This window comes from Equus asinus, chromosome 4 (assembly GCF_041296235.1).
Source record: "Equus asinus isolate D_3611 breed Donkey chromosome 4, EquAss-T2T_v2, whole genome shotgun sequence".
NCBI lineage: Eukaryota > Metazoa > Chordata > Mammalia > Perissodactyla > Equidae > Equus > Equus asinus.
In genome coordinates this window covers 60501741-60525146 of record NC_091793.1, presented here as the reverse complement: position 1 = coordinate 60525146, position 23406 = coordinate 60501741, and the positions used below count along the sequence as shown (strand labels likewise).

At 51.1% G+C, this 23406-nt stretch overlaps 1 long non-coding RNA gene across 2 annotated transcripts in view; it reads left to right on the top strand.

The window, feature by feature from the left end:
* The window catches only part of LOC123285360 (uncharacterized), a 102247-nt gene that overhangs the window by 325 nt on the left and 78516 nt on the right, over window positions 1-23406 (top strand). The gene's annotated exons all lie outside the window — the stretch shown is intronic.

Sequence of the window (23406 nt, the reverse complement as noted above, 5' to 3'; positions counted from 1 at the left end):
CAGTGCGTATGCCCACCCCATCTTCCCTCGGGGTGATTGCTCCTTCCCTTCGAGACCCCCAGACTCCTCCCCACGGGGTTTGAAGCCCCCTGTGTTGGCCTCTCTCCATGTGTCTGACCTGGTCTTCCCTGCGCCCACTCGCCTTGAGTTCCCTGACACATGCTGCAGGCGGTGTACCCTGCAGGAGGAGAGCTGTGGAGGCCTCCCGCTCAGACCTCACACCACATCAGCAATTAGCAAAAGGGATCTCCTCGAGGGTCCCTTTGACCAGAGCGGTGTTCTCCAAGGTGAGGTTTGCAGGGAGCAAACTTGTGCCATGACGGAGGCAGATGGCCTACTGGAAACACAGCCGCTCTGTCACCACTTGCTGTGTGACCTCAGGCAGGTTCTCTGTCTCGTTTGAGTCGTGCTCCCTCCACCTCACAGGTTTAGTGTAAAATGAGTCGAGGTGACAGACATAGGCCCACCGGAAGTGGTGAGTCTTGCCGTGTGTTCTGATGCTGTGGTTGTCATCTCTGAGATAGGACGCCTATAGTTACAACAAACCGGTCCTGCCTTAGTGATCTCAGCAGCCCCCTGTTTGTAAACCTTTTCCAGGCAGACAGATTACCTTTTAATGCCTTGAACTTAAACTAGCACTCATAGCCGGCAGAGGAGGGCATTTATGAGGGGCCCTCCCGTGCTGGAGGCAGGGCAGCCCTGCAGGGAGAGTGCGGGTCCGGGCGCAGCAGCCTTGACAGTTACCCTGAGCAACCCATGCCTGATCCCGTGCCCACGGGACACGGTGTTGACACCCAGTATTTCAGTTCCACTGTCTTATATTTGCAAATCAGTATTATTATACTGATTCATACAATCAATGTATTATTTATATAGTCAATGCTTGAATAGGTTTGCAAACTTCTTTACCCATTTTGTTGTTTATCATTATTTCTTGTGCCATCACCTCCTTCTGGCTTCAGTTTTCTTAGAGTTCTTTGAGTGTTCTTCAGTGACAGTCTGGGAGAGGTAAACTCTCTGAATCCATGGTCATCGCCCTGTGTGAGGGGGTGGGATCCCCCGACCCCGGTTTCCTCTTCTCTGGGTCTGCAGCCCTTTGCAGTGTTGACCTAATCCCACCCACTCAGTGGGGGACTGCCGTTCTCACCTCCATGTTCACTCACTGCAGGCCTCGTCTGTGCTTCCCCATGCCTTAGCTTTGCTTTCATATTTCTAATCGAATCCCATTCCTCCTGTCAATGTGTGTAAGTACCTACCGTGTCCCGAGCACTTGGAGCTCCAGACCCTGTCCCGCTGGCTCTTTCACACATGTAGATGAGCCCCACCCCACCCCACCCCGGGCCTGCCTCTGCTCGAGGAGCATCAGGCTCCCCGTTTTCTCCTCCCTTTGCCTCTGAAGTAATCCCTGAGTTCATTCTCTTTCCACATCTTAACAGGAGCAGTAGGAGAGCAAAGGTTTTGGTCAGACCACGCGTCTCTCTGTACTTGAGTGGCGTGACTCCTCTGGTCGTCTTTGTTCTTAGATTTGGAAATGACCTTAGTTTAGTTTTGATTTCCCTTCTCTCTGTGGCAGCCAGCCTCTGCTATCTGTTACAACTGAAAAGAAATGTTGGCTAGCCAGTTGATTGAGGAAGAAATCAGCTGTGCTGAGGACAGGACGTTAAGGAACTGTTTTCAGGCAGGCCTGGGGACAGTGGGACCAGCACCAGATGTGGAGGCAGGAAACGTTTGTCCTAAGGCTGCTACTTTGCTGTGTGACCTTGGACAGATCCCTTAACCTCTCTGAATCTTGGTGCCTTGCAGGGTTGTTGTGGAGTCAGATAAGGTAATACATAAGAAATTGTTTTTTTGGAAACAGTTTATAGTATGAAAAAATGTAAAAGACTATAAAGGAACCTGATTTAATCTGAGAAGGTTTTTGAACACCAATACTTCCAACAAAAGAGTGAGATGACAAATGACCTTTGGTCTGGGCCAGGCTTTGAGAGTTTCTGTCCTTTCCTGCGGGAGAGACTTTTAAGCTTCTTAATTTGAATTGTAGACATACCCAAGGTGCACCGGATATGTTTCAACCAAGTGGAGAGGGTAGACCACCATTTCTGCCCTTGCTGGGAGTTGAGGGCTGAGGCTGTCCACCACGGGCAGCAGGCTCCCCGGGAAGCTGTGTTGGGTGTGACTGCACGTGGACTGAGGGCTTCTCCAGGGGCCACACGCTCCAGGGCAGCCTCTTGGCCTGACGCCTCCTGGGACTGCCCCACGCTGGGGCCTCAGGTGGGCTGCAGCTGGGCAGAAACCCTTGCCAGGGCTACAGCCTTGGTTCACACGGGCTTTTGTCTCAGAAAGAAGAATTTAGAACATCGCCTCCAAGTTTAAGTGTATTACACGAGCACCTTTGTTACAAAAAGAATTTTGAAAGGAAAGAACCCTTTTATGCTGCCAGTGATTATTTCGTTAAAGATTTTGGTTGGAAAGTGCATGTTTTCATCTTTTGTATGTTCTAAAACGGGGTCCCTCTGAAGGCTGGAGTTGTCAGACTGCCTGTAGAGCTGACGGTGCTGGGAGCGTGTGCAGGAACCTGGGCGTCGCTGGGTCCTGACTCTGCCCATCCTTCCTTGCTTTTCCTCTTTTCACTGGGCAGGCCTGGGGAGGCCAGGGCCCTGTTCCCTGTCCTGCCTTTCTCTCGCCCTGGAATTTGAGCATGTGGCCTATGCTCTCTGGCTTTAGCATTCTCACCTCTAAAACCAGGGGATTCAAATACTGGGCAGAGACAGAGGTGCCTCAGTGCCCGACAAATGCTGCTGGGCGAAAGAATGCCCAGGTGTAACTCCAGGAAGCTGGCACTGCCGGTAAAAGGCCGCCTCCAGCTGGATTCCGGGTGGGGGTGAGTACCGTGCATTGTGGGCCATCGCAGCTCTGCAGGAAGGAGGCAGGATCGCCAGGTCACAGAGTATGGCAGCCTCTGCCAGGATCCTGACTCAGACGTCTTCCGGCAGGGCTCCTGCTTCCCCCACCAGGTCGCCTTCCGGGTGGCTCCGAGCCTCAGGGTCCAAGCCCTCCCCACCTCCCACCCCCGCAGCACCCCCCCCCACCAGCCCCGGTTGCTGTGGGCGGGCTGCTAACTCCCTGATGGCTTGCACATCTGGCTAAGTTCTCGCCCATTTCTCTTTAGGGAGGGAGCACGGCATCTCCTGCCAGTCATTCCTATGGCTGCATGTGAGGCACGCAAAGCTCACTGGCATTTTTTGAGGCCAGGTTGTTAATTGGCTTAACCAACAGTCACGGGAAAAGGAGGGGAGTGCTCTGGAGGCTGCCAGCCAGGACTGGAGAGCGGCAGCACCCCCAGCCCTGCGTGCCCAGGGGAAGCCCGTGAGTGCCCTGGCCGCCGAGGTGGGCTTTGCCTGGCTCCCGGTTCCCTCGTGCTTTTGCTGTCTGGCGTGACGATGGTCACAGAGGGGCTCTTCCTTCTCTTCATTTCTAAATTTTGCGGGGAGCAGCTGCTCCCTGTGGCAGGGGAAGAGGGACAGGTAGTGGCAAGGTGTCCTGGTCTTGACTGCACTTCCGCGGTGGTTGGTGAGGGGACATCTCATGTGCTAATGCGGCATCTGTGCATCCTCTTCTGAGAGGGGTCTCCTCTGCGTTTTTGCCCGTTGTCTAATTGGGTTGTTTGTTAGTTTTACTGTTGGCCTTTAGAAATATGTGTATATATATATATAAAAGTGTTCATTGTATATTCTAGAACAAGTCATTTGTCAGCTATGTGGTTTGCAAATACTTTCTCCCAGTCTAGTGTGTTTGTTCATTAAGATCGTTCACAGAGCAAAAGTTTTAAATTTTAGTGAGGTACAATTTATTTACTCTTTCTCTTTTGTGGATAGTGCTTTTGGTGTCAAGTTAACTGTTCACCAAGTCCTACGGCCTGAGGACTTTCCCCTATATGTTCTTGTAAAAGTTTTACAGTTTTATGTTTTGCATTTAAATCCATTTTAGGATACGTTTTGTAGATGGTGTGAGGTTTGGGTAAAGGATTCTTTTTGGCCTTTAGATGTGTATTTCCTCCAGCACCATTTGTTGAAGAGACTCTTTCCTCCATTGCTTTTGCACCTTTGTCAAAAATCGGTTAGCCCCGTTTGTGTGGGTCTCTTTCTGATTTCTCTCTTCCGTTCCTCTGCTTCGCGTCTGCCTCTCTGCGTGGTCTTCACTCCTGTGCTGGTCTTCACTCCTGTGCTGTATATGTCCTAAAGTTGAGTAGAGGGCTTTCTCTCACATTTTTCTTTTTAAAATTGTTTTAGATATTCTAATTCCTCTGCCTGTCCATATGAACTTTCGAACAATCTGGTCTATGTCTTCAGAAATTCTGGCTGGGTTTTGAAAGGAGTTACATTAAATCTATAGATCGATTTGGGGAGAATTGACACCTTTACTAAATTGAGTCTTTCTGTCCATGAACGCCACGTGTCCCTTCGTTTCAGAGTTGGATTTCTTTCCTCAGCATGTGTAGTTTTCAGCTCCTAGTCAAGTACATGTTTTATTAGATTTACTTGTATTTCATTTTTCTTGCACAGTTGCAGTGTTGTGCTTCTGGTTTTGGCTCCATGTGTCCGTTACTAGTATATAGAAATACAGTGGATTTTTGTGTGTTGAGCTTATTTCCTGGAACCTTGCTGAAATCACTTACCAGTTCTCAGAGTGGTTTTGGAGATTCCTTGGTCCTCATAGACTGTTGTGTCACCTGTGAATAGCTTTATTTCTTCCTTTCTGATCTGCACCTGTCCTTCCCTTCCCTTTTCTTGCCTTGTTGCACTGACTTAGAACTTCCAGTATGCTGTTGAATGGTGGTGGGGAGTGACCATCCTTGCCTTGTTCCAATCCTAGAGAAAAACTGTTAGTCTTTCGCTATAAGTCTAATGTTAACTATAGGTTTCTGTAGATTGGCCCTGAGCTAACATCTGTTGCTAATCTTCCTCCTTTTTTTCCTTCCCCAAAGCCCCAGTACATAGTCTTTATCAAGTTGAGGAAGTTCCCTACTATTTCTGATTTTTTGAGTTTTTTTAAAATTATTTATGAGTATTGAATTTTGGCAAGTGCTTTTTCTGCATCAGTTGATATATGATCATGTGATTTTTCTTCTTTAGTCTGTTGATGTGGTAGCTTACACTGATGGATTTTCAAATATTGAACCAGCCTTGCATACCTTGACTAAATCCCACTTGATCATAATGTATAATTCTCTTTATTTATTGTTGAATTCTGTTAGTTAGTATGTTGTTAAGGATTTCTGCATCTATGTCTGTGAGGGGCTTGGACTGTAGTTTTCTTTCCTTGCGCCCTCTTTTCTTATTTTGGTGTCAGGGTAATACTGGCCTCTCCATTCTACTTTTGAGCCCATCCATTGAGAGTTTTTTTGTGTGTGTGATTATATTTTTTCAGTTCTAAAATTTCCTTTTGGTTCTTTGTTAGATACTCTATTTCTTTGTTCAGATTTTCTGTTTTTTCACTTATTTCAGGTGTGCTCATCATTGCACTTCTGTGTCATCATTGTAGCATTTTATCAGGGCTGCTACAATCCTTGTCAGATAATTCCAACATCTGTGTCCAGTCAGTGTTGGCATGAGATGACTGTTGTTGTTATCATTGACTGCTCTCATTTGAGTTGAGGTTTTCTTGGTTCTTGGTGTAATGAGGGATTTTCATTTGAACCCTGGGTGTTTGGGGTCTTCCAGACTCCAGATCTTAGCAGGTGGGGAGGGATGCAGCCTCGTCGCTGCCAGGCGGGCTGGGATCCTGGTCTCGTGTGGCCCGTGGACACGCTGCGGGGGGAGGGATGCCTGCCAGTGCGGGCAGGGGTGGGAGGGCCCCTCTTCCCGTGGTCTCCCCGACTCTGCGGGTGGGAGTGGGGGCTGAGCTCCTTGCTGCTAGATGGTGGTGAAAGTTCCAGCTTCCTCCTAGGCCTCCTCTGACACACTCCAGCATGGGGGAGCTCTCATTACCAATTGGGGACAGGAATAGGGTCTTCATGTGGACTCCAGGGACCCCAGGTGTGCAGGGAGAGCAGTGTTGCTGGGCTCTGAGCTTTGGAGCCTCGTGGTGCGGAAGGGTGTGTGTGCCCCCAAATGACAAAGATCTGTCAGAGACTTTTCTCAAGGCCAAGACAGCTTCTATCTTAGCTCTTACTGAAGTCTCAAATCCGGGGGACTCTAAATGAAAAAGGACAAAATTCAAGATTAAAGTAAATAAATGGAAGATTAGCCCCTGTTAGAACTGCCTGGTGATTTGAGTATTCAGCCCTTCCAAGCGGAATTCCAAGGGGTTTTCAGGAGAAAGAAATGAGGATTATCCACATTTGTAGAAGATCTTAAAATAAATTTGTTAAAAGTTATGCTCATCAGTTAGCGGCTGGAGCTGGCATGGGGGGGATGGCTCTTTTCACCAGACAGTGCTGGGCTGGGGGCAGGAGGCCTGAGTGTGAGGTCTGCCCATTTCCCCTGAGTCCTTCTGCTGTGTGAACTTGGGTGATTTCCTGCCCTCTCTAGGCTTGGGTCTCATCATTGGCCATCTAAGACAGTTGGACATGTGGTCCTTAAACCTAATGTTGAGTCCCTTAAAATTTTTCAGGGGATCTCTGTGAACACTCAAATCAAGTCCAGACTTGAAAGGGCCTCCTCGTAGCCCAGAAATAGACCCACATGGACATGGTCAACTAATCTTTGACAAGGGCACCAAGAATGCACAATGGAGAAAGGACAGTCTCTTCAATAAATGGTGCTGGGAAAACTGGAAAGCCACATTGAAAAGAATGAAACTGGACCCCTATCTCACACCATACACAAAAATGAACTTGAAATGGATTAAAGACTTAAATGTAAGTAAAACTCCTACAAGAAGACATAGGGAAAATGCTCATTGACTTTGGGCTTGGCAATGATTTTTTGGATAAGACATCAAAAGCATAGAAGACAAAAGCAAAAATAAACAGGAAGGACTATATCAAACTCAAAAGCTTCTGCACAGCAAAGGAAACCATCAACAAAACGAAAAGACAACCTCTAGAAGGGGAGAAGATATTTGCAGACCATACATCTGATAAGAAGTTAATATCCAAAATATATAAAGACCTCATACAACTCAACAGCAAAAAACCAAATAATCCAATCAAAACATGGGCAGAGGCCAAAAGAGACATTTTTCCAAAGAAGACATACAGATGACCAACAGGTGGATGCAAAGGTGCTCGACATCACTGATCGTGAGGGAAATGCAAGTCCAAACTGCACTGAGATCTGACCTCAGACCTGTCGGAAAGGCTGTGAGCAGAAAGACAAGAGACAACGAATGTGGGTGAGGACGTGGAGAAGAGGAAATCCTGTGCGCTGTTGGTGGGAATGTAAATTGGTGCAGCCCCTATGGAAAAGAGTATGGAGGGTCCTCAAAGAATTAGAAATAGAACTAGCGCATGATCCAGCAATTCCACTTCTGGGGATTTATCCAGAGGAAATGAAATCAATATGTTGAAGACATGTCTGCTCTTCCACATCTATTGCAGCATTATTCCCAAAAACCAAGGTATGGAAGCAACCTAAGAGTCCTTAGATGGATGAACGGATAAACAAAATATCATGTTATATATACACACACACACACACACAACTGAAAAATATTATTCCACCTTATAAAGAAGGAAATCCTGCCGTTTGTGACAACATGGTGGAGCTGGAGGACGTTACGCTAAGTGAGATAAACACAGAAAGACAAACACTGTATGATCTCACTTATGTGGAATTTTGGGGGAGATGTTGTTTGAAGGGTACAAACTTCCAGTTGTGATGAATAAGCTATGAGGATCTAACACACAGCTTGATGACTATACTTAATAATACTGTATTATGTTTTTGAAATTTAAGAGAGTAGATCTTAAGTGCTCTCACCACACACACACAAAGGTAACTGTGTGAGGTGACGGACACGGTAACATGACTGTCGTAAATATTTCACAATGTATATGTGTATCAAATCCTCACATTGTACACTTTAGGTATAGAGAATTTTATTTGTCGATTATACCTCAATAAAGCTGGAGAAGAATAAAGAACAAAGGTATATAAGATTAGAAAGAAGAAAAGAGATAGAATCACAGGTATGTAAGACATTTAAAACAAGAAATCATTAAATGCAATTGTATGGCAACACTTTTTTTTCTTTTAAAGGTTTAGGGGTTTTTTCGTGAGGAAGATTGGCCCTGAGCTAACATCTGTTGCCAAACTTCCTCTTTTTTTTCCTCCCCAAAGCCCCAGGACATATTTGCGTATCCTAGTTGTAAGGCCTTCTAGCTCTTCTGTGTGGTGGTAGGACGCCACCACAGCATGGCTTGACGAGCAGTGTGTAGGTGTGTGCCCGGGATCTGAACCGGCAAACACCAGGCCACCGAAGTGGAGCACAAGTACTTAACCACTCAGCCATGGGGCCGGCCCCTGGCAACACTTTTGAAAATGTGCAGAAAATAGGTGATTTCCTTTCAGAATATAAATTGGTGAAGTTCATCCCAGAATAAATAGGTAATTAACAAGGTACAATTGCTGTGATCAAGATCAGAAATGTCATTAAAGATTTAGTAAGACGGAATTCTTAGCTTTGACTGCATGTTCGAATCACTTGGGGAATTTAAAAAATTCCTGAGACCATGGCAATGAAAGATGGTGCAGCTGCTGTGGAAAAGAGCTTGGTGGTTACTCAGTAAGGTAAACACAGAGTTACCGTATGACCCAGCAATTCTACTCTTTGGAATATACCTAAAAGATTCGAAAACAGCTGTTCAAACAAAAGCTTGTACGCAGTGTTTGTAGTAGCACTATTCACAATAGCCAAAAGGTGGAAACAACCTAAAGGTCTAGCAGCAGCTGAATGACAAACAGAATGTGATATACCGCACAGTGGAGCACTGCTCAGCCACGAAAAGGAAGGGAGTACTGATACACGCTACAAGGCGGACGAACCTTGAAAGCATCCTGCCGAGTGGAAGAAGGCAGTCACCAAAAGCCACTTAGCAGTCCATTTATATGAAATGTCCGGGGCAGATAAATCCACAGACAGAGAAAGTAGATTAGTGGTGGCCAAAGGCTAGGGGGTGGGGAAAGTAAGTGACTGCTGATGGGTATGGGGTTTCCTTTGGGGTGAGGAAAACCGTCTGGAACTGGATAGAGCTGGCGGTTGGACTCTACTGAGAATGTACTAAACACCACTGAATTGTTCACTTTAAAATGGTTCATAGGATGACTTTTACATTATGTGAATTTTACCACTTGAAAAGAATCCTGATTTCTGGGCCCACCCCAAACCACTGAAATCCAGGTGTCTGGGGGTGGGGTCCAGGCGTCAGGACTCACAGCTCCCAGGAGAGTCCAGCGCGCAGCGGGGGCTGCGATCACTGGGGTCCAGGGCCCAGTTAAAGCGTGCGGGTTCGTCAGGGTCGGTGATGTTTGCACAGTTCTAGGGCCGAATAACACATATAACAATTAAAGACTGCTATTTATGACATCTAGAGCTCCTCCAAATAAAGCACAGACAATCTAGATGTGTCCAAACGTGCGAATAATCTTTGAACCAGGCAATCAGGGGACGGGACATCTTTAAAAAATAAAAAAAAAACAAATGAGAAGAGGTTCCACTTTACCAGGAGTCAGGAAATAAAAGTGAAAGTAACAGCGACTTGCTACTTTTCATTTGTCAGCTCGGCAATAATTTGAAAAACAAAACAAAACACCCAGCGAAAGGGCCCTCCCGTGTGTCGTTAGTGGGGCTGTGACAACTTAGTGCCTTTTTAACGTGACAGTGTGCGTTTGACACCTCACATCTGGGACTCCACTCCACAGAAAGCTGGTTCCTGAAGAGTTGTTCATGGCGTCAGCAAAAGAACCTGGAAAAGTCCCGCGTGCCCTCCAAGGCGGCATGACTAACGGCTGGAGCGCACACAGCATGGGGCGTGACGCAGCTCTGAAAGACTATGAGTTAGACAGCTCTCTATCCACCTGGAGGAGTTCCATGTTGTACGCACTGCCAAGTTAAAAGAAAGACGAAAAGCAAATTTTAAAGAAGAAAAGGCCTCCTGTGTGAGGCTTCTCTCTCTGTCCTCTCCTCTTGCCCTTTTGCCGTGTTCCTGTCACACCTGGGATTCCTGGAACAGGCACGCTCCGCCACCCCTCGGCAGCTTGCCCACGCCGTCCCAGGTGCCTGGGATGCAGTCCCCAGCTTGCCGCCTTGCTAGTTCCTACCTAAGGCTCACATTAAGGAGATAGCTCCTCCTCTGGGGAGCCCTCCCTGACTGCCCGTCCCCTGGGCTTCCCTCTGCCCGGCCCTTACCATGCTGTGCTGTCATCCTTTGCCTTTTGGCCTGGTGGCTCCTTGTGGGGAGGGGTCTGTGTTTTGGTCACTCTTGAATGCTCTGTACCCAGCACCAGGCCTGGCGAGGCAGCTGGGGCCAGGGAGGTGGCGGAATTGACATGGGACTGAAGGCAATATGTGGCCTCAAGGGGCTAGGATGACCACTGGAATCGGGCTGTGGGCGAGGAAGTCAGAAACTTTCTTGTCTGCTTCCCCCGGGCTCCGTCTTAGGAAATGTCCATCTATTTAAAAGGGATGGGCCTAATGTGATATTCTTTGTCAGCAAACTATTTTGAATGAACCATTATGCACTTTCCAGTTCTTTCAAAGTGTTAGAACTAGGGTGGCCAGCGTGTCCTGGTTTGCCTGGGACTGAAGTCCCTCGTCCCCGGCAGAGCCCAACAGTTGTCCCCCGCGTCTGAGTTGCCAGGGGAGCTCTCGTATCCTTCTCCCCTACAGTCCAGCTCACTGTGTGAGGTGTGCGGTCAGCTGGAAGGAGCTTTCTAGGGTAGCAGGGTCCAGGGTACTGGCATGGCCCAGTCTGGCTGGGTCCTGCCACTTGTAGCGAGTCATCTCAAGCAACTTATTTAACTCCATGAGCCTAGTTTCCTAACGCACAAAATGGGCACAAAAGTCCTAAAGCAGGTTGATGAGAATTTTCAGTGTGATGACATGAACAAAGCCCCTGGGGCGAGATGGTCATGGTGAGAACTGCCTCCCAGCGGGCAGACCATGGCCGGCCTTAGGAGCCGACATGACTCTTGTTTACAGACGTGAGGACTGAGGCTCTGGGGCTAAGCTGCCCCAGGTTACAGGGCCTGTGTCTGTTTCTGACAGGCCACGCGGCAGTCTCCGGGTACTGAGGTTCCTCAGCTCTGGGTGTGGTCTGGGATCCGGACAGCCCGTCCACTTTCTCTTGGACCAGGCCTCCCCACAGTTGTTGGACCATCATGCTAGGGAGCCCCGACTGGATCCTCTGGCCCAGGGCAGTGGGAACAGCCAGCAAAGCCAGCAGCCCCCTGGGTGCTCATGCTACACGGCCCGGGGCTTCCTCAGTCAGAGCTGGGAGAATCAAGGGACCCGGGGAGGTGCCCTGGGCTTCCATTCATTACACAGTGATTCCTCCATGTGTTAATTCACACAGGCATGCCCTTACCATCTTTGCACCTCCAAGGGGGGAGAGCCCCATCAGTGAACACACCCGTGCTGGGAGGGAGGGAGGAGCACCCAGGAGTACTGTGGCAGGCGGCGAAGGCTTCCTGGAGGATGCATCTGAACTAAGCCTGGAAAGACTGGCTGTGCGGCTGGGTGGGAAAGCCACGGCAGCATTCCAGCAGGAAGGCCAGTGAGCAGGGCCAGGAGGCCAGGGCCAGTTTGACAGAGCTTGGGAGAGCTTGGCAGGGGAGTGGAGGAGGAGGTCTTGGGAAGTGCTGCAGGCATCCTGGAAGCCAGAAGCAGTCGCTGGAGGGTTCTGAGGAGCAGGCAGCAGCCAGCTTTGTGGCTAGGGAGGCGCGTGCAGCGGGGATTACCGGGGACACAAGCGGTCCAGGCGAGGGATGGCAAAGGCTGCCAGCAGGGCGTGGCCCGGTCTCTGTTGTCCCGTGTCCCTACATACTGCACTCTGTCCTCATCGGCTCCCCAAGTGGTCCCTGAGAGTGGGCCTGTGCCAGGTGGCTCCTTGGCACGCCTTGGACATCACAGACTGTTGATGGGATGATGGTGGCTCGGGAAGGGGCTCAGTGACTGACTGATGGGACCTAGTGGGGCTGGTGGGAAACGGGGGGGTCTGGGCTGAGGCTCAGAGCCCAGAGCGGGGGCAGGTGGAGGGGCGGGAGGGGACACGAGGGGGAGGAGGCTGTGGCTTTCTGGGTTGAGGGCTGAGTAAGGGGCGGTTGAGGAAGTGATTTGAATTTGGAAAGAAAGACATCACTCCTGCCTTCCCCAGGAGGAGGGGGGCCTCTCGGTGGCCCTTACAGCTCCTCATCCTGCTGTTTTGCACAATATACAATTTCTTTGCATAACAGACAGAATAATCTCATTTTCTCACTGGCTACACAGCTTTGCTTTCAATCAGTTATCCCCAAATACATTAAAAAAAAAAAGGTCTCCATGTCACATCTCTGCCTGCTCCGTGCTCCGTTTTCCCTGTCAAAGAATTTGCAAATCAATTGCTTTAACAATACTTTCCACAAATTACCTTCGGATTCCTGTGATGTCACCCATGGTTAATGTGCGCCTGATAAATAATGCATCAGGAAGTGGTGAGGCTTTTTTCCCCTCCCCAAGAGGCAAGAGGGGAAACAGCAAGCTCTTGTGATGAGCAGCTGGGCTTTGGCCTGGGGCTGGGCACATGGTTGGGTGCTGGAGGCAGTTTGGTGAGTGGAGAGCGAACCAGCTGGGAGGTGGAGCTGGCGGGCTCTGCACCCGCTGTCTGGGACAAGACCGTGAACCGCCCTGTGCCTCAGCTTCTGCGCTGGACATGGGGATAGTCAGTCACGTCCTTACCGCTTTAGTGAGGGCCAGCTCACTCCATCCAGGAGCTTGCTCCGGAGCTGTGGGAATGGCAGCTGTCCTCACTGTGATGCTGAGGCCCCGTGGGGAGGGAGCGACCTTTGGCCCCCAGTCCTTGAGAACTGTGGGAAGTGGTGGGAGATGAGTTTCCCCAATCTGGCCAAGCTCCTAGCGGGAGCGACCCCTGGGGCTGCGTCCCCAAACTCACCATCCCATCTCCAGGGCAACTGTGGAGAGGCCTCTGTGCTCTGAGTGGGACTGGGGACCCTGCATGCCGGGCCCAGGAATGCCTGGAGGAGTTGTGGCTTTGGGTGAGAGTTGTGTGTCTGATACCGGCTCAGCACAAGGTTGACATAAGGGGAGCCATATTGTAGAAAAGAAACCGTGTTGTAACTTTGAATGATATCTGATTAACTAGCCTAGTCATGCTCTGTAGATTTCATGGTCCCTCGCAGCTGCTATAAGTTGATGACTTTGTTCTTTTGAGTTCCTTAGGAATGTGATGACCCCTGGGCAGAGAGCCTATGCCGATAGCCGTCATCAATGACAAGTGAAAGATCAGGGTATAGCGCTGCTCCAGTCTCTGACGTACATCCAGTAAACAAAAGACTACCAGGAACTGGGACCAGATGTCTGCCCCACCCAGAGGCCAGCCCCCTATATAACTGCCTGTAGTCTCTGTTCTGTGAGATGGTTCTTTCAGACATCAGTCGGCCATCTTCTCCCTTGCTAGCCAACTGTAGTAAAGTCCCTTCTCTCCCACCACCTTGCCACCTGACTATTGGCATGTCTTGCAGCGGGCATTCGACCCCCATGCCTTGGGCGGTAGCATATCCTGGGGCTCAGGCGGCACCTGAGCTGGCCTTCCCTGCGGGTGGATGCAAGAGAGCCTGGACCTCTGGCTGGGTCTTACACAGTTCCTCCATCGCATGCTGTGTGCAGCGCGTGCGTGCGTGCTCACAAGCACTCAGTGAATAAGACAGGGTGGCGGTGCCCTCTGGACTGACCCCTCCACAGCAGGGGCCGCAGGACCCTGGAAAGGCCCTCCTCTGGAGCTACAGAATTTGCTTGCAGGAATAAAGTTTATTTTTTTCCTGTATGACTGTTGCTAGCTCTGCTGTCTTAATAGCTCTAAGTGTATTTTGATATTGTAAGCTAAAATTGCAAAGTTTCTGGAAAATCAAAATAAACTGCATCACAGTTTACAAGAGCAACCACAAAGCAAAGATTTGGCAGTGACCCAGGCTCCCAGGTGCACAGAGGAAGGACCTGGTTCCAGTACTGCTGTGTTGCCCCCAAGTGTGGGAGGTCCCCGTGTGGAATGCACACCGTGTCTCTTACTTTCCCGACCGTGCTGTGTCTAACGCACGTCGTGGGAGCTTACCCCACAGGAGAAAAGCCTGTCTGTTTGCAGGGCTGCAAAGGCACAGGAAGGAGGGCCTGATTTTTCCCAGGGAGGCCAGAGAACATTCTGGAAGAGAGGGCTTTGGGTGAGTGAGGGCGAGTAGGGTGTGTGGGAGCTCCTGAGGCCAAGAGAGGGAGCTGAGAGAGCACACAGCATTTGGGGAGTGTTATCAGGAGCTCACTGGGTGGAGGCCTGGGAGACAGAGAAGGCTCCCTGGTGACCGCTGAGGAGCCTGTGAGCAGCGGCCTTCCCTGGTTGGTGTCTGAAACGCTGCCTCCCAACGATGTGCTCGGGTGGCAGCGAGCAGGGGCTTGTGGTTCAGGCGCTCTGCTGAGTGCTGCCCACTGCACTGCAAACCCAGGAGGGCGATGGCACCTGGGGACCATCAGAGGCTCTGGGAGGTCCTGATGCTCTTCATACCTAATGAAAATGTCCTCAGATACAAGGCCGCCGAGCCTCTTGTATTCTGTAATTCGTATTAACGTAACATAGACGCGGGTTTCGTGGAACAGACTGGGAACCATTATCTCGGGCAGTGAGGAGCCACTGCCTGTCCCTTGTTCCCCGTGAGCTCCTCGCTGGATTCTGGCCTGTGAGGGAGAGGGTGTCTGATCCAGGGTGCTGGGCTGACTCAGAGTGGCCCGGCCCCTCTGGGCTCTTGCAGCGAGATGCTCTGAGGGCCGGCAGTGTTTGGGGACATGTGAATGTGGGGTCATCTGTGGCTGTAGCATCCTGATCTTCAGGCCTTCACACAGAGGCACCTGCTCTGGTATTTTGGAAACAGAGGACAAAGTGGGAATTGCAAAAAGGGGCTCCTGGACCCAGTTCCAATGTGTGTGCGTAGGCGGGGTTCCCCCACATCTTCAACAAGCAAATCTCAGATGCCAGCGGGTGTCTGAGAGTTCAACTCCATTCTGACACGATCTACCCAGAGCCAGCGTCAGATTCCACAGGCCGAGGGCTCCTACAAGACTGCACGTCCACACTTCAGACAGCGGCCACAAGCCCGGGTTGATATCCATGCTTCTGACCGACGGGCTACAGACTGGAGGTTCCCACAGCTCCTCAACTCAGGACGCCAATTGCAAGTCCAGGCTGTCACCTGTGCTTCCGACTGGCGGGCCACAGACCAGAGGTTCCCAGGACCCCTCCTCATGTTTGATTAATTTCCTAGGGCATCTCACAGAGCTCAGGGAAACACTGACTTACGTTTACCAGGTTATTGAAGGATGTGAGGAAGGATACAGACGAGTGTCCAGCTGGAAGAGGTGCGTAGGGCGAGGTATGGGGCGGTGGTGCCGGGCATCCATGCCCTCTCCGGGCGCACCACTCTCCCAGCACCTCCCTGAGGTTACCACCTGGGAAGTTCTCTGAAAACGGACTCATGGGCTGTCTTTTTGGGGTTTTATGGAGGCTTCATTATGTAGTCAGGATTGACTACGTCGTTGGCCATTGGCAATTGGTTCAACCTCAAGCCCCCTCCCCTCCCTAGGTGGGGCTGAGCACATGGCTGGTTCTCCTGACAGCCTGCACCCCCCTTGGGTGGGGCCCAAAAGTCACCTTCATTAACATAAACAAGAAATTCCAAGGGTTTTGGGAGCTGTGGATGAAGACCACATATAAATGAGAAATATATTTTGGTCATCTGAATGACCACATACATAATTCCTATAAATTGCAATATTGTAGGAATGCAGAAGAAATAAACTTGAAATGTATCGAGTCAGAGCTAGTCAGGATTTTTTTCTGAATTTTCTGCGCCTCTCAAAACCTGAGCCGACCCTGGGGGATTTGGGGCTACTTGGGGGGCACATGGAGAGGAGTTAGGCCCAGTGGGCTCTCTGCCCTGACATGCGCCCCTCCTTCTCCTTCCTAAATGTCTTGAACTCACTCTGAGGGTGACCAGCAGGGTGGCCAATACTGCTGGGGCAATGTGAGCTCAAAGGCAAAACCCCGAGGAAGCAATGATGCTTCTCCAATGGCTGACAGGCAGGTGACGCTGCTGACTCGGCCGAGAGTGAGAGACAGGGAGGCACTGCTTCCCACCCATGGGACTGGGAGAATTGGAACGTGGGCATAGCAAGTGCTGGGCAAGATGGGGAGCAGGCCCCTTGTGTTCCGTTGGCACGAGAACAGTCTTGGACCAGGTGTGCCATAGACCAGTGGTCCTGCTCCTGGGTCTGTTCCAAGAGACACTCTCACAGGCCCCTAAGCAGCTTCATCCCAGGGGAGTGGAGAGTGACCTGCAGCAGCGCCATGACTGTGCAGCAGGGATGATGGGCCTAGAAGACACCTTGAGTGGACTGAGAACTGGGGGTGGGTGCAAAAGTCAGGAACAGGAATGAAATTTGTAGTACAACTCCACTTATGTAAATTAAAATGCAAGTACTCAAAAGATAGATTCAAGGAAGCCTCCGCATTGCGGGAAGCCCATCCACCCATGTGCGTAAGTGTCTCCAATGGGAAGGAGGGTGGAGAGGGGCTGTGGATAAAGGGGAAAAGCAAAGGCAAGACCCAGAGCAGTGACTCAGCCTGGGTTCCCTGGAAAACAGAGCCTGAGGCAAGGATTAAGTACTAATGCTTTGTTAGGGAGGATGGATGGGAGCCTGGGTGGAGGTCACCCCATGTGCGGTCTCATTGCCTGGTCTTTGGCAGCCTCTCATCTCTGAGTCTGAGCCATGGACTCCAAGAGTGTGCGCAGTTGACCTCAAGCAGTGGAATCACAGAGTGGCTGGGTGCACCAGTGGCAGAGGAAGCAGGAGGGTGAAGATCAGGAGACTGAGAGGCCAAGAGGGTCTGAGAAGATGCCCGGGAGGAGGCCGTGTTGCCCAACAATGAGGGAGTGCCATGGACTTGTGGGTTGAGAAAGCTGAGCCCAAGACTCCTTGCCTGAGAAGGTGTAGTGTACACGTCTTAGGTTTAAACAGCCCTGAGTTTGAATCCCTGAGCACATTACATAACTGCTAGCCTCAGTGCCATGTCAGTGGAATGGAGGTATGAGACCATTACTTCATGAGGGTTTTGTGAATATAGTGCTCAGCAGGGTCGGCACCCCACAAAGGTACCCTCTGTCACCGTGGGGGCTGGGCAGGCCTGCTGTGCAGCCTTGGAACCCAAGATGTCGCATTTTCTAGCTCCCTCGTCAGGAGTCTTTCTGCGCAACGCAGCCTTGGGGTCTCGCAGTCCAGTGCCCCTCTCCCAGGAGAAACCCCGGGGGGCGCTCCTTTCTGACCACGCACACCAGTTATGTGTTTTCCTGAGGTTTCTGTATTTTGACGCCTGATTATAGCCAGCCTCACACTCAGAGTTCTCTGGGTACTAAGCACTAATTATTTCACATGTCCTGAAAGAATGCCACTTATTGCCATAATTGGGTTTGTTTTACCCCAGGAAACTTGTTACGCACACAAGTCTATTCCATGTTTGTTCATTAATCCAGCCATCCACTTACCAGATGTTTGTCAAGGGTTACAATGTGCCAGGCGCAGTGTGGGCGCGTGGGTTCCCAAGGGAGATCCCGAGCTTCCCCAAGCCCCACAGACCATGGGGGACAGATGATGTGTGGAGGGGGCACCTGAGGCCATCAGGGCTGAGCTGTGAAGCATGATGAGATTTCTCAAGGTGGCAAAGTGGGGCCCGTTGGGTGCTGTGTCCTGATGAGGTGCCCACATTTGGAGTGAAGGTCCCCGGAGGGAGAGGAGTAGCCTGAGGTGAAGCTGGGGCCAGATGAGGTTGGCTTTGAATGCCAGGCCTGGGCTCCTTCTATCGTTTAAGCAGGATGTCCCTCTGGTGGCGGCAGTGTTGGGGGGCAGAGGTAGAATGGGGTACAGGGCAGCACGCCTGGGGGTGGGGAGAGTATGGGAGGCGGTGACCACAGGCTGCCCCAGCGCCAGGAGGGCCTGGCTGTGCAGACCAGAGGAGGCGGTCTGGCATGGTCTGGGGGCGACCTGGCGGTGTCTAGGTTTGTCATGGCGGGACACACGGCATCTGGCATCCTGGGGGGCTGTCCACCTTCTCATGCTCTCCAGGGGACAGCGTGGATGCCTGGCTCTGCTGCTGCTCCTGCCATGCCGAGCCCACACCGAGGAGAGCAAGAGAAGCCCAGCTTACGGAAATCCAGCTTCGGCCCTGCAGAATCCGACCTGCTTTATTTTAGGGAATGTACATATTTTATAAAACGGGACAGATTTCGTGTGTTAATACGGTATACTCAATAAAAGGAATAAAGTTTTTAAACAGTAACATCATGAACTACCGCTGGGGGCTGGGGGTTTAACGGTATTTCCCAGGAAGCGTCAAGGCCCTTTGCAAAGAGGTGTCCACTTTGGCTTTTCCTCCAAACAGCAAGTGACCCTTCTTGCCCAAGTGACAAGGCTGAGCTTGGTGGAGCAGCCGAGAGAGGGCATGAGTGACCCTACGTGGGGACAGGAGTGAAGCACTCGCTGTGGCCTTCCCTGAGTGAGCGAGTAAGCGCGGGTGTGGGGACTGGCTGGTGCCTGGCCTCGAGCAGGGCCGAGGTGGGGCAGGAGTGAGTCCGCGGCCCTGGGCAGCACTGCGGGCCTTCTCCAGTGTGCGTTTTCCAGTCTAGAGAGAGGGTGCTGTGCGGGCGGTCCGCACTCTCTGTTGCTGAGGATCCTTTGTAACCGCAGCGCTGGGGCCCTTCACCTCTGTCCTCTTTGTTATGCAAGATTCATGTAATTCCGGTATTTTTTCTTACCTACTGATGCTAGGTACTGGGGGCCCTTGGCAGGATCTAAGCAAGAGTGGTGCCAAGGTGTGTGAGGCGGCAGATTGGCCTGGGGAATTTTCTGTGCTCAGGGCCAGACGTTGTGTATCGTGAAGTAAAGGGAGCAGGTGAGAGGCACAGACAGGCCTTCAGGATGAGGAGCTCCGGGTCGGCCCTCTCAACAATGGCCCTATTGCTGGTAATGGGATGTGGGTGGTGATGGTGACAGGAGGCGACGTGCCGTGTGCACAGGGTGTGAACTTCTCCACACTGAGCAGAGGGACCATGTCTCCGTCTCCCACAGTGCCGATGGGACCGCGTCCTAGGATTCTGCACGTCAGACTCATCTCCATCTCTGTCCCAGTGCTGCCCCTGGACTCAGACAAGCTGTGGCTCCCCGTGGGTGCTCTCCCTGTGACTGCAGGGCTTCCTCACGCACAGACCTCCATGCCTGGGAGACATGGTCTCCACGCACTAGAGGGGCGTGCCCTAGGCTTTGCCCACTCTGGGCACCAGAATCATGACTGTGGGTGCCCAGGCATCTGTCTGGAGGGCTTTTTAACTCGGGACTAGACACAGTTAGCCAAGGGGTTATCAGGCATTGAGGGAGACACGCAGCCAGATGAGACCCATGAAGGGTTGACCTCTGTTAATGGAGTGTCCAGAGGCTGCAGCCTGCCATGGCATTCTGCAGAGCATCGTAAAGCAAGCAAACAACAGATGACTGTGGGCAGTTCTGTGTATTCCAGGGTGCATGTCTTGTGGGCACGCTCTTCATCAGATGTAGAACAGCTGGCTGGGCCCAGGTGTTCAGACTCCAAACCCAGTGCTCTTCTTGCGGAATCCCAGGCAGAAGTGAGGTTCCTGGGTAAGTCAGAGTGAAGTAGACAAGCCTTAGCGCAGTGGATGGGTGAGGCGTGCCTTGCACAGTCAGTGCAGAGAGCTCTTGGGTTCCGTTTCATCATTTAATTTGCCACTGACATCTGGAGAATGGCCGTGGGCCTGCCACGAGCCGTGCTTGCTACAATTCCAGTACCATGAGGGAGAGTTGTTTTCTGTGCCTCCTGGTTCAGGGTCTGGTCCACAGTTGGTGGAGATAAAACTGGCCTGGAAGGACGCTGTAACGGCCAGTGTAGATGGTGGACGATTCTGCATCTTAAAATGTGATTGCGAAATCAACAAGCCAGTCACAGTGGTTAAATCTTTGCCTTTTCAGAGCTGCTTGCGAAGCCGAGTTGCTTGTTGCTGCATCAGGTGGCCATGCGGCTCAGAACGCAGGGCTCGGGGTGGTGAAGGCTGCAGGGGAGGCTTCCTCTCTCTTCTTTGGGAGTCCTGTCCTCCCTCTGGCCTTCTCAGGAGAAAAAGCAATCACTAAAGCCTCTTTTGCATTTAGGTGTTGGAGATGTGGGTGGAAGTTAAGGAACTTTGTTGAGCACCTCTGGTGACCTCATATTCTTACCGTTGCATCTTAACAACTCTGACATAAGGATTGGTATCATCATTTCACATAGAGGCTCCATCAGTTTTCCTTGCTACAGAGTAGAGCTGCTCAAAACTCAGTGGCTTAAAAAAGCAACCACTGTCTGTTGAGTCCACCATTCTGCTGGGTGGTTCTGCTGGGCTGGGCTGGACTAACTTGGTGGGGCTTGCTCAAGTGTCTGTGGTCAGCTGGTGGGTTGACTGGGGGCCTGTTGGTCCTGAGTCACCTCATCCCCAAATCTGGAAGTCCGCTGGCTGTGGGCTGGGGGATGGAGGTAGCTGTATCTCTCACCCTCCAGCAGGCCAGCCTGGATGTGTTCCCACGTCGGGGGAGGGTTCTGAGAGCAGCAAGAATGGAGGCTGAAAGGCCTCTTTTAGGTCTAGACTCAGTATGGGCACAACGTCACCCTGCCACCTCCAGCTGGTGGAAGCGAACCACTATCCAGCCCTGAATGGTGGGCGGAACTGGGAAGGACGGCGGCCATCTTTGCAGTCCACCCCCCGCAGAGGCTGAGGCTCTGAGGCTTTAAGCAGAAGAGCATGCGGCTGGAATCGGAAGCCAACCTATGCTTTTCCAATACTGCATGTGCTGTGCAGCCCCAGCAGGGAACGTCCACCCTAAAAGGGAGAGCAGTACTCAGCTCAGATAAATCAATCTGTAATGTGGAATCTGGGGCAGCAATGGCTGGTGGTGGGCGGGAATTTGGGGATGGATTTGAAATTGCCAAATATGGAGAGTATCCACTGTTGTGTGGCTGCTGAGTCCTCCCGGACTGTGGGCATGTGTCTTCCATCAGAAGCTGTGCTTCATCTTTTGGGAGGTAATAGGGTTTAAAAAAACAAATTCATGTCAAATAGATTGCTGTTTGCAATGCTCACAGGTGGTATTTATTTCCAGATTTCTAAATAACATGTTGATGCTGCTATCTCCTGATTAATCAATTTTAAACATCGTCTATTGACTGCAACAGAAGATGGAGGTGTGGCCTCCCCGGACTGCCCTGCCTTGGCCCTTTCCCCGTCCTTCCTTATTCTCTGATCACAACTTTTGGTTAATCAATAGTCAGTGTTTATGTTACTACGACAGACGTTTTGCCTACTGCTAGATGAAGGAGACGATGATGAGACTCCCTGGACTTAATATGTGCATATTTCCCCTTTATTAGGTTTTCTATGTGTCTATATTTATTTTTTGTAAACGCTTTACCAGATCAGTTATATGTGAATCAATATTATTTTCCAAATAGTCAAATTGACACTCCACCAATTTCCTGGTTTCCTGGACCCTCCCATGTGAGTTTCTGGCTCTTAGCTGCTCTCCAGACCCCTGTGCAGCCTGTCATCCTGGGACTTCCCTTTGCAGCATGGATTCCTGGGTCTCACGACTTCCTTTCCTGCTTTACACCATCGTTTTGCTGAAGCATATCCTCTAATAGCTTCCTACGCCTTTAGAAGTATATTTTTAGAATCCCTGCATGTCTGAAAATATTTCCCCCAAATGGACTCTGAGACATGGGTTTATATGAAGGTGATGCATTAAGAAAGCAATCCCAGAGAAACTGGGAAGGGAGTGGGGAGAGCAGGACAGGGAAGGAGAAGCCACGTCAGGTGCGATTTCAGGTGGAGTGCAGTCCTAGCCTGATCAGGGAACCCTGGAGTGGAAATTACAGCACAGAGTTTGTCCAGTAAGAGGCTGTAGGTCACCTGTAGGCAGGGGTGGGGTGTGGGGGAAGCTCAGTTCCAGGTGTTCTATCTGGGCCCGAGGGTAGTCGTCTGGAGGCCATTGTGGTGTGAGCTGCTGGGAGCCAAGCACACAGCAGCTGGTGGCATAGGACTGGAAGAGGTGGTCTGGGGGATCAGACTGAACATCACCAGCCATGCTCCAGTCTTCACCGTGACTTCATGCTTGGTTGGCAGTTTGCAGCTGTATCAGCAGGGTCCAACGTTCAACGAAGGAAATACAAATCGTTAGAGGTGGTCACACAGTGGGTGGAAGGGCTAAAGAAGCCCTTTGTAGGCGAGGCCTCTTGGAATGACTTTCAGAGCAATACAGAACTGCCACCAGGGAGCTGTTCCGCCGACGCGGCCTGGGTCCTGTGTCTCTCCTACCACGGCAGCAGCCTCTGGACCCTGGAGCTGGAGGACAGACCCTCAACTCTTCCATCCAGGCTCAGAGTCATATAGGAAGAAGCCACCCTGACCACGGCCACTGCTTGTGTCACACAAGGAAGCAGCAAGGAGGAATCTGGGAACCCGTTAAAGGGGAACGACCCCTTCTCAACCAGGACTGGCTGCCAGAAGCTGCGGGAAAACTGCCTCCACCTAACGTAGAACCTAATTTTTTGTCCAGGACCCCAGCTGTGAGCAAGTCCGGGAAATAGGGTTTTTACCTGCCCCATCCTCACAGATAGAAGGAGGGTAAACTGGAGGTTGAGTGAGGAATACAGATATTGTACAGCTGGATATACAATTGTAGATTAAACAGATTTTTTTCCCTGAGCATTTTGAAGGCATCACTCCATTATCTTCTAATTTCTGGTTTCGTTGTTGAAACGTCTAATGCCATTCTAATTCCTCCAGCTTTCTTTCTCCCTGCGGAAGCTCTGAGGATCCACGCTCTCTCCCTGGCGTGCTAAGCTGTTGCGATGGTGTACGCTGGTGCAGGTTGCTTTTCTTTCCTTGCGCTGGGCACTCGGGGGGCCCTTTCAATCTGAACCTTACATCCTGGGCTAAGGACTGAAATTTGTGTCTCCCCAAATTCCTGTGTTGAATCTTAACCCCCAATGAGATGGTAGTAGGAGGTGGGGCCTTTGTGAGCTGCGTAGGTCAGAGGCGTGGAGCCCTCATGAATGGGATTAGGGCCCCTACAATAGAGACTCTAGAGAGCGCCCGCACCCCCTCCACCACGGGAGGA